At 43.3% G+C, this 9,944-nt stretch overlaps 1 long non-coding RNA gene across 3 annotated transcripts; it reads left to right on the forward strand.

Annotated features, from left to right (window-relative positions):
* The first annotated feature begins 6,704 nt into the window (after nt 1–6,704).
* Nucleotides 6,705–9,606, forward strand: LOC134284671 (uncharacterized). 3 transcript variants are annotated; one of them, XR_009995874.1, is made up of 2 exons: nt 6,705–7,607; nt 8,886–9,606. It is a non-coding gene; the product is annotated as an uncharacterized LOC134284671 (long non-coding RNA). The 3 variants fall into 3 exon arrangements; XR_009995875.1 differs by lacking the exon at nt 6,705–7,607 and adding an exon at nt 7,685–8,084; XR_009995876.1 differs by lacking the exon at nt 6,705–7,607 and adding an exon at nt 8,155–8,758.
* Nucleotides 9,607–9,944: the final 338 nt, after the last annotated feature.

Raw genomic sequence — 9,944 nt, forward strand, 5'->3', positions numbered from 1 at the left:
TAGACAACTGAGCAGCTTGTATCCTTCTCTACGAAATGGACTGAATCGAATACAAGGCATCAAGATGGGCTTTCACAATCAATTTTTATTGTTTTCATATTACTTCTCTAGCATCGACATAGTTGACGTCAGACATTTCCAAGGAATTGATCTGCTGAAGAGCTACTCCACTGAGTGATAACCGTAAAGACGTGAATATATACTTTTTTATCTGTATTAACGAGATTTTTAGCCCTAGGCTAGTTCATCTCGGGACCCACGCTTTACTTCCCTTCCGAAGGAAGAACTCACATTTTGCGGGGAGTGGGAACGTGAATATATCCATTACCGTTAGCTGTAGATTATTAAGGATCAAACACCAACAAGTATCGCGAAAGATCACCCAGTCCTTGAGATGTCCACCGAAGGTCGGTAGACGGATGTCCGGAAGCTTGACACAAGACAGACCAGTTGAAGTTCATCGAGCCGCTGGCTGCTGCATGTTGGGCTGAGTGGAAGGTTGTTTTGATAATCGGCTCATTAATGCAGCTTTTAAACGGTAATATTTGTTATTGATATCCAGATCCAGCATGATCTTCTCATTCTCTGATTCTTTCTGCTTTAGCTGAGACTTCGACGTATCTCTGGATGATGTCTTCGTTTCACTTTCATCTTCAGTGAAATTCGTTGAAAGCAGCCTCAAGAGGTTCCACACAAATATCAACTTCTATGCACTATGCACACTAAAGTAAAATTTCTCGAGAATTTTTTTTCACTGCTTCGAAAGTTGTTAAACCGCTATGCTATGTAATTCTTCATTGTTTCGATACCTGCCCACGTGCGTCAGTAATTGAAATGAAGGACAACATAGCCGCCTATGATGTAGAGCGCAAGTTTCGAACAGCAAACACGTGCTGCGTGTAACAACCGAGAGTAAACGGGGGAAGATGTTCTCATCCTGCTTTAGTTAGCTGAGACCGCAACTAAATTAAGTTTTATCATGATATGGTCAAAGTTGTTCCTCAGGGTATCAACTACCATTCTTTCAATTCTTAACTAAATCGAACTCGCTGAACCGGCGTACTGAGTGAGAGACTGTTGGTCATCCAATTTCCCATATATTTGGACTGAAAATCCCATACAAACCTTCAACTCATTTGCACCAGGTCAGTTTTAAATCGATTGAGCTGAATCTTTCACAGATTGTTCTTCTCATCCAAAGGCACGATTCTAGAGGGTGCCCCGTTGATTTTTTCGACATTTTTGTATTTGGGCCAGTTTATTCTTCAAATATAAGCTGTTCTTGTAAGTTTGGTTTTTCTGTCGACCCAATGTCCCTTTAGTTTAAGGACAAACGTCTTGAAATCCCGCTTCAGCAGTGCATTGAAACTTCAGACGCACAAATCTCAAGAAGCAAGCCTCAAACAACAATGCATTTTATTATTCCGTTCTTGCTCACTTGTAATTAGCTTAAAATAAGAAGCTCAGGTGCGCTGGTTTTGTTTACAAAGAGATTTGTGCCCTCAAAATCGTGAGTAGGTGCCAAAGTCGGCCATTGTGGCGGCCATTTTGGGATTCCTACAAGTCTGTCCTTAATACCCATACGACATAATGACCAAGTATCTATCGTAACAAAGGATCAAATATAGTGTTGATCATAGATAGCAAAATTTTATACGATTTGATTACATGGAATGAAATAACCAAGTACTTGAATGATTGCTATGTTAGTATAGTGATGACTATGCTGGCCTGCAGCGCACAGAGGTCCCATTTTAGGAGAAGTTGGCAGAAACTCAATTTTGGAACATGCCTGTAACGGGTTACAGTGTATCGAGTATTCATCTATGATCAGTAGTATCATCTAGCTTTTAAAGAATTTGGAAATATTGATTTTACATCTTCGCACAGCACTGAATAGCTGGTGATCGAAAAAATGAGTTTTTGATAAAGCAAAGCAAAGTTAACCGTACACATCGTAGTTGCTACTCCGTGATTGACCAGAACAATTGAAGTTGCACAGAGATCCAATGCATGGTGCTTGGGACTCGCTACACACTCTCAATGTACACAATTCGAGAGTTTAATATTTTAAAGTCAATAACGGCGCCGGCCACGTCCTTACGGTCAACGGAAAAGGGAAAGAAATGTTAGTTCGACAACCGTTGTTACTAGAAACCGTGGAATCCACAGCATCCCCACAGTTGTCTCGGGAAGGAGGGTACTAGGGTAAGGAGTGGATCTTGGCTAGCATGACCCCAAACAATGACCAGGTACTGTAGGTATGAATGAACACAAGCATAATAATAATTCAACAATGCTTTCCTTGGAACAAATTGTCTCACTCGATACATTAAGCCACAAAGTGATGAAACCTTTTTTTGAATTTTTCTAATATGTTCCTTCCAAGAGAGAGTAGGATCTAATATCAATCCAAGGTATTTATAGCTTGATACTTCTTCGATTTCGACACTAGAGATTGTTGGATGAACGTGGCTTAACATTTTCTTCCTTGGCGAATTAAATAACATGTATTTGGTCTTGCGCAAATTTAATGACAATAAGTTTGTTTCAAAATAATTCATAAGCAAGCGCTGCCGGGTGCAGCATAGTTGTCCCATGTGCTATGGGAACCCCTATTAACATGGGACAACTATGCTGCACACGGCAGAGCGTAGGTCATAATTAATAGCTTCAATGATTGATGATACGTTTGAATCCGGATAGAATAATGCTGTATCATCGGCAAATAGTTTTGTAATTTCTTTAAGAGAAAGGTTACCCAAATCGTTGATGTACAACAAAAAAGTAGAGGATCAACGTTACTCCCTTGTGGGACTCCAATGTTGATTAACCGCGTGGAGCTGAAATCATCTTTCAATGCTACAAACTGTTTCCTATCACTCAAATAGCTACGAAAGATTGCGAAAGATAGCCTATCCACGTATGCCATAGCTTTCCATTTATTTTTTTCAATACGATGTCGTGGTTCAAAGTATCGAATGCTTTCTTAAGATCAATGAAGAGACCTCCAACTGTACATTTTTTATCGATGTTGTCCAGTAAAAAGTCTACGAGTTCCACAATAGCGGCCACAGTACTACATCTTTTTCGGGATCCATACTGATATTTGTAAAAAACATTGTATTTGTTTAGAAAATTAACAATCCGATTTACAAGCAGTTTTTCAAAATTTTTACTAAAGCCGGACAGGGTAGAAATCGGACGATAGTTACATGGATCAGTCGCATCACCTGACTTAAAAATGGGTGAAACTCTAGCAACTTTGAGGCAATCTGGGTATTTTCCTTAGCTCAATGTATGGTCAAATAATTGCCAAAGGAGACCGGCAAATGTATCTGCATTGGATTTAATGATGTTAGATGAAAAGTTATCCGGAGCACAGCTTTTCTTCACGTCGAGTTCATTAATTATGGAGATTACCTCAGAGACATTAGCTGGATTCAAAAAAATAGAATTTTTTAAACGATTGACGGTTCTAACAGGATTGGTATTTCTTTTCTGCATAGTACTGGCCAAATTTTCTCCAATATATGCAAAGTAATCATTGAAAATTTCACATATTTCCCTGCTATTCGAGATTTTACGCCCTTCGTAGTAAAGTTCAATTTTTACTGGCTTCGGGTTCCGTCCCATCAATTCATTTAAATACTTCCATTACTTGGCATAACAAGTATAGCTTAAAATATTCTCATAATATTGACTCTTACAACTTCTTTTGGCGATATCAGTTTTCTTGGATATAAATTTAAACATTTCCTTCAAACGAGCATTAATAGGATCACTTTTAACTTTCTTCAAATATTTTCCTTTAAGTTTTATCAATTTCCAAACATACAGATTCAGCCATGGGCAAATTTGACCTTTGACGTTTACATTTTTTCTTACAAGTTGTGTGCATTGCTCTGAAAGATTTTGATAAGTGGATACCAGGGTTTCGATTGATTCATTAACATCTTGACAACAAGTAAAGTTACTGAGGAAATTTGTGAAAAGATACATTCTCTTGGATTGACTATTTTGACTGATGAAACAACAATAAAATGATCACTAACTTCTGAAAAAATTATATCATTTCTAAGAGCTTTCTCCCAGTATTTCTTCAAAGCTCCACAAAGCTATCGTCAGTCCAAGAAGAGTTTCATCCCTTTGTAGTCCAATCCAAAATCTCTACTATAGCTCTCGCTACAATTCTATCAAAAGTTTTCCCCTAATCCCAGTGGAATGGATGGCATTAGCATTTCCCTTGGAACGCCCTAGAACTCCATAGGAATCTCACAATCAGAGTTTAAAATTTTTATTTTCAATGAGTGAAATTCAACGTGAATTCTGAAAAATCTCAACTGAAGGATCAAAATAAAATTAATTTTGGTGAATGAATTTTCTCATATATTCATTCATTTTTCTGACACTGACGATTTGCACTAAATATAACTAGACCGTATCTCCCGATTATTCTTCCAATCACCTCAAAACATGTATTGCGTATAGTAGTTAATTAGAATACTTATTAACTGCTCTATTTGTCCATAAAGCCGGATTGTGCATCTGTTAACAGAAATTGGACATTTTACGACGTGTGAAAAAATATTCGTGACAAAGAGTTGAATGAAAAAAGAGAGGCATTCAGCTGACAATGAATGTGGCCAAACACGAATGAAAAAATGAGAATGTCAATCTTCACTTTCAACCTTCGATTATTTTACGCACTGATCGCAAGTCAGTCCCATCTGCAATTTGGGCGAAATTGAGTTAATAGCAGTTTTGATCTATCTTTGGATGGTCTTTCAACTGTGTGAATAAATATATATAGTTTGTTCAGTAAAATCGAAAAACATCACACCAAGTCAGATTGTCCCATAATGAAAAGTAATCGCAGTAATGCAGTACAAAACTAAACATTGTATTAGCCAATTTTATATTTTTCTCAATTACGTCTTCACGTTTGAAACAGTTTGTGAAAGTTCCATGATGATCGCAGAAGTTTTCAATTCATGGCCATTTTTAGAAAACGAATTTGAAAACTTCAGAGCCTACTTTTTACAGATGGGACTGATTTGCGATTCACATCAGAATAGGACACGTTCGGTGTAGTACTAGAATTGGAGTAATGAGCTGGATTTTTGTATGGTGAGAAGGCGAATTCTACGTTTCTGCAATGCAATGGTGCAAAAAGCATGGGTATTGCGCTGTTGTTTTCTCCATTTCTTGAAACTTGCACCACGATTACCCAAAGTTTTGCTCAAACAGCATTAAAATTGGCAAGAAATCATAATACCCACGCGTTCTGCTCCTATGTATTTATTGCAGAAACGGAGAATTCACTTTCTCATCATACAAAAATTCAGCACAATAATATAAATCTAGTGCTTCACCGATCGTGCCCTATTGCGAAGAAGTACACACCAAATGAAATCTAACTTGAATCAATATTCTGATGACAGCTACCCTCTTATCCGAACTTTTGGTTACTTGGATTGACACCTAGGCCTAAGAGGTCGTAGAACTGTCTACGTCATTCTCAGGTGCACAACTAATCATTCTTCCCCATTCCTCAGCAGTCGCAAGGACGTGGCCTGGACAGCTCTCTACCATTGGATGTTTGCGTCAATCTAATCGAAGATTAGTCCCAACTCTTCGTTTTTGGTAACCGACGGGAAGGAGGCAACTCTCATAACAGCGCTCTAGGATTGTACCACCTACGAATTTGTGCGGTTGCTTAATGCTAAAGGTAACACTGAATGTTTAGCAACAGAATCCACAGTTCAAACTTTTGCCGTCGGCTTTTGGTGCACCAGATCCCGACGGCATCCATGCAGTTTCTTCGAACAGTGCACCACCCCCACACTCACACAGAAGCGCTCAAAGTTAACAATACTAACCTTCTTACACACTGCTCCTTCCTATTTTTCTTCCGAACCGACAATCCCCGTCGGAAAAGTTTTCCATCCTCACCGACACGCCGACATCCCCTCGCTCACCCCATTCAGCAGTAACTACGAGGTAAGACGTCATAAATCAAGCACACCGCAAACACGGCTTGCAGTAACAACAAAACAATGCGCGCAAGGGTTAATTAAAACTTTCTACCGGGGTAAGTTTCCATGGAAGAAAGTCGCACACGCATCTCAACATTGTAGAATTTGATTCCTCGGATTCGCCAAAATTCGAAGACGAAGTCGGGCGTCGTCGGGCGGTGGAAGGCGCACGAGACGACAACCTCCAAAAACTTCGGTTCGCCTCTAATCGGTATCAGTCAGAGAGAAAAAAAAAGAAAAGCTCTACAACAAACAAAGCAGGCGTCGTCGTCGTCGTCGTCGGTTGAGAGGGACGATCGTCGGTGGTGGTGGCGGCAGCGCCGGCAGGCGCGGGAAAATTTTCCAGCCTGGAAAAGTTTTTGTTTTGCTTTTGCCCTTCTTACGACGACGACGACCAGGACCAGGCAGGACAACACAGTTCATAAGGGCGAGCGCGAGTGCGAAAGAGAGCGGCGTCGGAGCCGTAGCCGACGACAACGACGCTCTTATTTACTTTCTGTAGGTGCAGCAGAAGCAGCAGCGAGCGAGGAAAAATCTTCGACTTGATGAAACGTGAGTGTTGTGCTTTTTTGCTGCACAGCTAGCAACGAACGACGATGCGTTTTTCTTTTTTGTTTTGTTGGGTTTCTGGTGGGGGAAGAGGGGGGCTTTGGTCGTGATGGAAAGGGAATGTTTTCCTATACCCCCTCTTGATGGAAGAGAGGGAGAACGACGACGAGAGAATCTTAGGGCGCGTGAGTGACGAACGCGACGCGCGGTTGAAAGCGTGCGAGAAGTGGTGAGAGAAGCGAGAGCGCGAACGCAATGTTTTATGCAAAAGGAGGGGAAGTGAGTGACCGTCGTCGGTTTGATGGTGTGGAGGCGCGTTGGGTGGTGAGTGACTTCGTATGTACAAGGGGGAAGCGCGTGCGAAGCGTCCGTGAGAGAATGCGTTACGGCGAGGTGGATATGCGAGCAGGTGGTTTGTGTGTATGCGCAGGGTTATGTACTGCTGAGAGTTACGGTGAAGAGAGCACGGGAGAGCGTGCGAGCGTGCACATTTCAGGGCGAGGGAGCGAGCGGTGTTGATAAATGTGTGTGCATCGCGTAGCGTAGTCACGTTCGTTGCTGGATCCCCGCTCACGTGCGCATTCTCCCAGGACGCCAACCGCCGCGTGCCGTCCTCGCACCACTTCGACGGCTGTGCGGATCTGCGGTCCGTGGCTCTCTGCCTGTGTGCACTTTGCAAACCGTATGTGCAGGCGGTGGCAGCGGCCGCACTCAGAGGATCGCCGGAACGAGGGAACCCCGGGTTGGTTGGCCTGACTGGATGCACTGACGGACGCGGTGGGGTTTCGGTTATGTACTGCGCCTCTAGTAGTAGGTTCCGCTGCCGTACCATGCCGTGCCGTGGTGGTGGTTCTATGTGGTTGTACGACGACGAAGACGATGACGGTCGGCGGAGAGTCTCTATGTGCGCGCCTATGTGTGCTGGCCGCAGCCGAGTGCGATTTTTCCCTAGCACAGAAACGCAGCGCTGCGTTCTGTGTTCAAACGTCAGTTCAATACAAGTCGCTGTTCGGCCGCATCGTAAGTGCAGCAATACACCGCCGCTGCCGTGTCTGCCATAGAGATTCGAGAGCGGAGCGGATTAATTAGAAGTGTTTTTTTTTTCTATTGGAGTGTTCCTCCTGAACCTTCTTGTGCCTTCTCCGTGCGATACGACGATTCTTTCTCCGTCGCCTCCCTTTGGTGGTTTGTTTTAGTTTTTTTGGGGAGGCCGAAGGCTTCTTCGTCCAGGACTTTTGTGTGTGATCCGGAGATGTGACGAGATGTGCGCGGATGAAGACGGCCCGGAGCAAGGGCAGCACAGCAACGGAGACGGAGGAGGCTCTACGACGATCTCTCATCACACACACGTCACACTCAGAGTGTGGAGGAGTTCTGGGTTGGCGTTGGACCAACCGACCACCGACCAGTTCAGATCAGATCAGGCGGACTCTAGGACGTGTGTGGTACATGGCTCCGGAGCCTCCGCGCGAACCGAACTACCCGAAGGCCGAAGAAGTGTGTGTCCAGTAAACCATTGGTGTAGTTCTTCTGTTGTTTTTTTTTCGGGGATTCTGATCTGGTCGGTGAGCTCTTCCGGTGAGCCGACGATGCGGTGCGGAAGCTAACGTGTGTGTGACACGGAGGAAACAATCGGAGGAGCGGACCTTCCGATAACCGAAGAGCGCGCGCGGTGGCGTCATGTGAGCGTGTGTGTCACGGCTAGTTTTCTTCTAGTTGGATTCTTGGATCTGGACTTTTTTGTGCCGCTGGACGACGGCGACGGCGGCGGAGGAAACTTTCCAACTTCTAAGCCTAGGACTACCATTACAGTGGCCGCTGACGTTTATTAAAAAATTAGACAGTGAAGAAGACACACGCGCGCGCGGCACCACAGCAGGAAGTGACCAGTGAACGCCCGGAAGAACTTCTGAACTCTCAAGTTTCGCTTTCGAAGATTCTTCGGAATAAATTTGGATTAACTGACGAGCAGTGTGTGTGTGATGCGGTTGAAGAACCGTCGCTAACGTTTCGCCTCTAGCCCCGCGTAGTAGGCCGATCGTGTAACCAGAGAAGTGGCCGCAGCTCACAAATCTCCTCGACTGCTTTGTTCTGTTTGGACTTTAATTTTTTCCCACCAATAAATTTCGGTGTGTTCCGCTCGCATCGGAGACTCAGATTTAAATCTCACTGTCAGACGTTGATGTTTTGCCCTTTCTCGCAGATAAATCTACGTGTGTGTGATCGTTAGCGACGGTGATCGTCGCAAAAGAAAACGCTAACCCAGTTTTTAACCTTCTTCTTACCCTTCTTTCGCAGTTACACAAAATCTTTTCAGTTTTTCCCTAAATTTCTAAAACAAAAGTAATGTAACAAAGTCGTCAATCCAAAACAAAACAAAAAAAAATCAAGAAGCCATATTTGAAGAAAATCGCGGAAATTCGAATTCTTGATCTAATTAAGCAAACAAAAACATACAAGTTTATTTGAGTGAGTGTCATATTTCATTGTCAACAACAACAACAACTGCAGAAAAGTTCGATCAACGCGTCATCAACTTCACTTTCCGTTCCGTCATCGAGCAGCCCTTGCTTTCTTCTGCAAACCACACAATCACGGAAGACGCGCGAAAAAGTGGGAGGAGTAGAAAAGTTTCCAAAAAAAAGTGCGTGTGACTCTAACAAAAAAAAGTGCATCCAAAAGTGCAGCAAGAAGAAAAAAAACCGCCTCGTTCGATAACACGCGCGCTGCTGATCTTAGCGGAAGAAGAAAAAGTCAAAAGAGCAATGTCACATCGGCCAAACTCCGCCTCCTACGTCGATAACAACATCAACAACAACAGCAACAACAAACAAAACACCAACAACAACAGCAACAGCAGCAACTGCGTTGACGAACACCGACGATGGGATTACTACAACAACGGCCAATAATTATGGTGAACACTCCTCCCTGAAGCTCCTCGGATTGATCGTCGGGTTGATCATCGATTGATTTTTTTCGTTTTCTGTACTAATTCAAGAAGAAAGCTTCGGCAAAACAGAGAAAAACAAAAACAACAACAACTACGGCAAACTAGAAGCTAAAGTGCGTGTGATAAGAAAGAAATCGTCGTCATTCTTCTGTTTCTGAACGATCGTTGCCAGGTGTGTGACACGATCGATCGACCGATCGTCTCGTGTGTGTGTGTGACTTTTGCGTTCGACTGTTATTTATTGTTTCATCGCAACGCGACTTTTGTTTGCGTTCGTGCGTGCGCGGGTGTGTGACACACAGAGCGAAAAGTTCGGATCGTGCATTTTGTGCGATCATCGTAGTTGGCGTGTCGCGTCGCGAGTGCGGGTTTGTGTGTGAAGCGTTTTGCGGTTCGATCGTGCG

The sequence above is a fragment of the Aedes albopictus genome, unplaced genomic scaffold (assembly GCF_035046485.1).
Source record: "Aedes albopictus strain Foshan unplaced genomic scaffold, AalbF5 HiC_scaffold_480, whole genome shotgun sequence".
Classification (NCBI taxonomy): Eukaryota; Metazoa; Arthropoda; class Insecta; order Diptera; family Culicidae; genus Aedes; species Aedes albopictus.